The following is a 6298-nucleotide window of genomic DNA, read 5'->3' as shown; positions in this document are numbered from 1 at the left end:
TCTAATATTACTACAAAAATAATTTTTACATTGCAGACTCCCTGAAGGAGTCTCAAGGCTCAAGATCCACCCTTTGAGAATGGCTGCCTTAAACCTTTTAATTACTGACTTCTTGTCCCCGAGTTCTCAGATTTCTCGGCCAAACATTCTAACCACCTAAATACCAGCTTCCTATAGTTATTCTCTATCATTTGAATGTATTATAGTTTCTTGACATTTACTACTCTCTGGAATTATTTTAGGTTGCTTGTCATTTTTTGGCAGTATATTTTGTAACTTTTACATTGTAGACTGCTACTTCCGCAAGAATGAAGACTTCATGTGTCCCTTTGTTGTGACACAGGTTCTCCTTCTGTATTTCCTGAGTGGATAAAGTAAATTTTCAGAATATTGCTTGTTATTCTCAACTGGTCTTTTTTTAGATGGATTTTCATATACATTTTTACATCAAAAGCAATACTATTGTTTTGATTAAAATCACAGCGACTTTATAAATAATCTGCAAAACAGTTGGTGTTTTTAAAATATTGCATTTTTTGCCCTGGCTGGTGTAGCTCAGTGGATTGAGCACAGGCCTGCGAACCAGACAATCGCAGTTCGATTCCCAGTCAGGGCACATGCCTGGGTTGCAGGTCAGTTCCCAGCAGGGGATGCACGAGAGGCAACAATACATTGATATTTCTCTCCCTCTTTCCTTCCTTTCCCCTCTAAAAGATAAATACATAAAATTTTTAAAAAATAAAATAAAATATCTCATTTTGACATCCAAAAATAGATAGTCTTAGCATTTATCTATGTAGATGTTGTGTGTGTGGATATCTAGCTTTGAAATATGCATAATAAATTAGTTCACTTCTGAAAGAATGCGATTCTATAATACATGTATGTTGTATTTCCAGTCAACCCGTGTATGTTGACTGGAAATCTATATAATTTTATTAACCAATGTTACCTCAATAAATTTAGTAAATTTTTTTAAGTTAAAGGTATTTCCTTTAGGTCTGGTTTTCTCTACATTATTTTGTCTCAGTTAATGAACCAACTAAATCTAGAAGGAACATTTTAATGATGTAAATTGCTGATGTGGATTTTAATTGTTTTGGCAGGATAATAGGCAAGAAAGAATTAAATTTCCTATTATTTTTCCATGAAAGAAGATGAAGTTTAAGTAATATTCCCATGGCATCATAGTTTTGTTTCCAAGTTCAAAGTTCAAACCTAGACATTTCCTTTAGAGTTCCTGTGGCAGACATGTTTCATGTCACTGTCACTATGTGACGCATGTCGACCAGATGTTAAGGCATTATATATGTTTAGTACCATGTGTATCATAATTACACATGTTTAATTGGATTTATGTTGTGTGAAGTAGGAACATGTGTAATAATCATTTAAGATAGTAAAATACAAAGGACATCAACATTGTAGTATACCAACTAAAAAGAGAGGAATAATGACACCAAGTCCTTTGCCTTCTGCTCCAAAACTATGCGTGTGCATGTGTGTGTGCGTGCATGTGTGTGTGTTTACTGCACACATTCTAGCAGCTAGATGAATGCTCTATGACATCTCTGCTACGTGGTCTTGGACAATTCACTTTCTCAGTGTGTTTCTCTTCAAATGGGTATCACCATGGTGCTTATCTCATACAGATTTGTTAACGAACTTAAATGAGGTAATGTATGTAAAGCTCTTAGAATAATCCATCGTATGCAATAAACATTCAGCAAATGTTAGTTATTACTCTGTTGTGGAGGTCCACCACTTTCAGCTTGAGTGAAAGAGAGGAACATGAAAGCTGGTGCATTTTATAGGAGCACGCATTCCCCGAGATAGGAATCTTTGCTTCTATCTCGGCTATTGTCTGCTCTGCAACTAACTTTATGTACATAAACTCTTTAAACCCCACTTCCCCATTTGTAAACTAGGGTTAATTATGCCCATCATGGAGAAGTAAAGAGGATTAAATAAGTCAATACATTAAAGTACGTAGAACATTGTAAGCATATAGTGATTTATTTTTGTAAGCTATAATATATGAAACTAGGTTTAATATTCACAAATGCTTAAATACATACCAATATTTACCAGTACCATGCAAACACAAATACAAATTACAACTTATAGTTATTATGAAATAAAATAATAAGTTGCAGTGAAAAAGAATAGAAGCACGGGAAAACAGAGAAAGCCTCCCTCTTGGATAAGAGGGTATTTAAGCTGGGTAAGAAAAGGTGAAGTGGAGAAAGTGTTCAATGCAGGAGTTTCAGAATTGTTTAATGAGTGGCAGATAGTAAAATCTTGATGGTTAGGTGACATGCAAATTGGAATTGGGCACATAATGATGATCAGTGCAGGCAGGTCATAATAATCTATTCCTTTTGATTTTCATTCAAGTGCTTTGGGATGTGAATGACTGTCCGTTAAATAATAGAATGATAAAAGAAAGCAGAAAGTCCAAATGGGACAAAACAGTATTAGTCCGGGCAAGAAACTAAGATGGTGGCTTGAACTGGAGAAGTGGCAATGCAGACAGACAGTACTTGGCATATACAATTGTAATGTCATCAGAGAATGAGTCAACTGCATAAAAATACTCCCTTCTACCTTCTGTAGCTGGGACCTAGTTAGAACTTGACAGATTTTAAGCACTGAAAAACATCTTAGGGAACTACTCCCCATTATGCAATTTAAGTTAAAATCAATACAAAACTATAAAATAACCGTTAAGATAGTTTTAAAAATTCTGATTTACTCTGTAAAAAAACAGTGTAATTCATCATCAGTCCACACATAAATGTCTATAAAAATTTAGGCATCATATAGCACTAGAGACCAGACACTGACCTCAAGAAGCCCAAGATCTAAGTGGAAAAGGTGTGAATTTAAAAAAAAAATAGAGAAAGAGAGAGATGCAGTTTTGATACTGTGTGGCAACTTCTGCAGGCGGAACAAGACGGTGTTTCACAGAGCAGCAGCAGCAGCAGCAGAACCAGTCCTGATGTTCTGAAGAAGGTTTTACATTGAGAAGTAAAGGATGACCCGAGGTTAGCTAAGGGCAGAATAGTTCATACAATTGCAGGCAGAGGGAAAGGTTTTAAAAGGTACAGAAGGATGGAGGGACCTTTATATGGGACCACCTGGCTCTCCATGGCTGAATACATGAATAGATAAACTCCAGATATACTCAAAGTTCAAAAAAAATCCATTTTCCTTCGATTAACTATGATGGTTCAGAACACATTATTCTCCAAGGAGCTAAATTAACTGAAGGTTTAATTATGTGTAAATAGCATATAAGATTGAAAATATCTTGGGATTAATCTATTTATAAATGAGGACTTTCCTAGGAGATATATCTTCATAAAACTATAAATTTTTGAAGACTTAAATAATGCTAAAGTGTGTTTTTTAGTACCAAAGTCACTTAACATGTTTTAAAAATGACATAAGGTTGACTCATTATGAAATAGTTCCACTGAAAACAAATTGGTGTAAGTATTCATTATTTTAGTGTTGAAAGTCTTGGTCCTGAAATTTAATATGTACCTTTCATTACAAATACCTTCCTTAATTATACTTGCAAGGAAATAGTTGACCTGTTAGAAAAAGTAGTTAATACACTTCCAGATGATACACATTTTCCAAAGTTATATGGTTTCCTCTAAGCTTCAGAAGGAAATTTCAGAAAATAACTCTGGGGTTTTAAAATACAAGCTGTAGTTGACTTATTCATAAGCCACAAAGATGTGTTTATGATAATTGCTTCAATATTTAAACTCTTGTGTGTTTCGAAGCTTCCCCTCTGAAGAATATATATGTTTGGATACTCACCAAAACCTATTATATTCCAAACCACACCCAATTTCTTCCTTTGCACAACAATGGAATTACCACATAAAGTCCTTCAAAGTTGTCAAGAAGAAAATAGGGCAGATACATTATAGTAATTTTGGCAATGACTTGTTGGTTTGAAATTTTTGTATTAAAAAAAAGCCACATCTTTTGGGTCCTCCATTTAGAGTTGGCCATAACTCAGATTTTGAAGTAAGTCAATGATTTTTCAAAGTTGGCTGTTGATCAAGATCATTTAAGGAACACTCAAGAAATGCAGAGTTCCAAGAGATATCCCTTTGTACATCCTGACTGAATGTGTGTGACCATCATTAAAAATGATTAGAATAATCAGATGGTGGAAAGTAAGATATATCTTGTTCATTTCTCTAGTTTTTGATCTGCTGGTAGAAGATACAATCACCCTAAATTTGGAGGCTTTATGCTAATATCAGGCATGGGGAACCCCCTACTTAACACTATTGAAATGATCTTTTAATAATGACTTCAGATTCCAAATGCCTGACTTCTTATGGTCTCCTGCATTGATTAAAGAGCACCTTTACAACTCTTATGCTTTCTCAGCTCCCTTGAGGAGATAGTGTCTCTGCCTTTTTAAAATTTTTAATGAAAATGTGTGACTCTAGTGGAGGAAATTCGTGGTTAAACAGAAAGACCCCACCAGGGAAGCAGAGATGCATTCAGCATGCCCTGCCACATGCCAATATGTTTAATCCACAAAGAAGGCAAGTGTGGAAGCCAGCTGGTCACAGAATATTTATTTATGTTGCTTGAAAATTAATGTACTGTATTCAGATGTATACAGAACATTAGAATATTTATTTTTTTCATTTTTAAATCTTCCTTTCACCAACATTGGATGGCAGGACATTTGAACTTACTAATTGACATTTTGTTAACCTCTATCTATTTAAACAGTCTCTTTCAATTTTGATTATTCCTTTAGCCTTCCAGCATTTAATTCCCTCATCACTATCTTCCACAAGATGGAATCTGGGTGCGGAACCCAGTGCATTTTCCTGGTGTCAGGGAACTAAGGTAATGAAGGAGAGGCTACTAGGATCTGTCTTATGGTACTTTTGTTCATTTTAGTATCTTGATTAATCCCTATGACAAGAGATCGTGGATTCTGAGTCTGTGGCCTCTTATCTCTGGGGTAGTTATGTGCCCATCAGTCCTCCATGATGATTCATCCCCCACTATCTCTGGCTGGCTTTGAGTAACTTCTGAAGTTTAACTATGACTCTCAATTTTTTGCTTGTGTGGTTGACTCTCCATTATCAAAACCAAGGACAAAAAGACTGGAGTATAGTGAGGGAGGAGGAGAAGGGACCCAGGTGAGTTCCAGCATTAGTATTCTATTGCTGCTGTTTCAAATCACCACAAATTTGGCAGCTGAAACCAGCACAAATTTATTATCCTTCAGTTCTGGAGCTCAGAAATAGAAAATGAGTTCCACTGGGTTAAAATGAAGGTGTCACTCTGTCTGGTGTAGCTCAATGGATTGAGCGCGGGCCTGAGAACCAAAGGATGGATGTTTGATTCCCAGTCAGGGCACATGCCTGGGTTGCAGGCCAGTTCCCAGCAGAAGACACAGGAGAAGCAACCACACATTGATATTTCTCTCCCTCTCTCCTTCCTTTCCCCTCTAAAGGTAAATAAATAAAATCTTAAAAAAAATAAAGGTACAAGCAGAGCAGCATCTCTTCAGAAGCTCTAAGGGAGGATTTGTGTCCTTGCCGTTTCCAGGATCTACAGATGCCTGAGTTTCTTGTCTCTTCAGCTCACCATCTTCAAAACCAGCAATGGCCAGGTGGGCCTTTCAAACATCATATTGCATCATTCCAACACTGACACTTCTGCTTACTTCTCCCACTTTCAAACACCCTGTGAGTACATTAATTCCACCCAGGCAGTCCAGGATATCTCCCCTGAACTCAGATGCAGCACCCTGGAGTCCAACAGCATTGCCACCTAAGGTAACATATTCACAACTTCTGGGAATTCAAATGTGGACATCTTTGAGAAGCCACTATTCCACCTACAACAGTTTCCAAAACAGTTTTTTGGAACTACAGGTTCCTTTAAATGAAATCTCCAAATGTGTGTTTGATTAGAAAAAACTCTGCTCTTTAGACCTATGACTTCTAATATGTTTGATAATATTTTTTTCAGAAATCAATTATAGCTATACCACGCAGTATCTCTTAATTTATACTCTAACAGTAGAGGCTTAGACTTTCTACTTTTAAGCTTTTAGAATCAGTTAGGAAGAGCAACTGAGGTGTGATCATTAGTAGAGTAATTAAGCTGTTACATCAGCAAACTGTGAATTTCATATTCTTTTGGAAACCGGAGAAAATAAAAGTAAAATGAATTATTCTGAAACTGGCTAATGTCTCTTCTGGGAACAGACTTTGGAATAACTTGTAAAGCACACTGA

Source organism: Artibeus jamaicensis, unplaced genomic scaffold (genome assembly GCF_021234435.1).
Source record: "Artibeus jamaicensis isolate MK-2021 breed Jamaican fruit bat unplaced genomic scaffold, CSHL_Jam_final scaffold_584, whole genome shotgun sequence".
In the NCBI taxonomy this organism is placed as follows: Eukaryota; Metazoa; Chordata; class Mammalia; order Chiroptera; family Phyllostomidae; genus Artibeus; species Artibeus jamaicensis.
Note: the sequence above shows the minus strand (reverse complement) of the source record.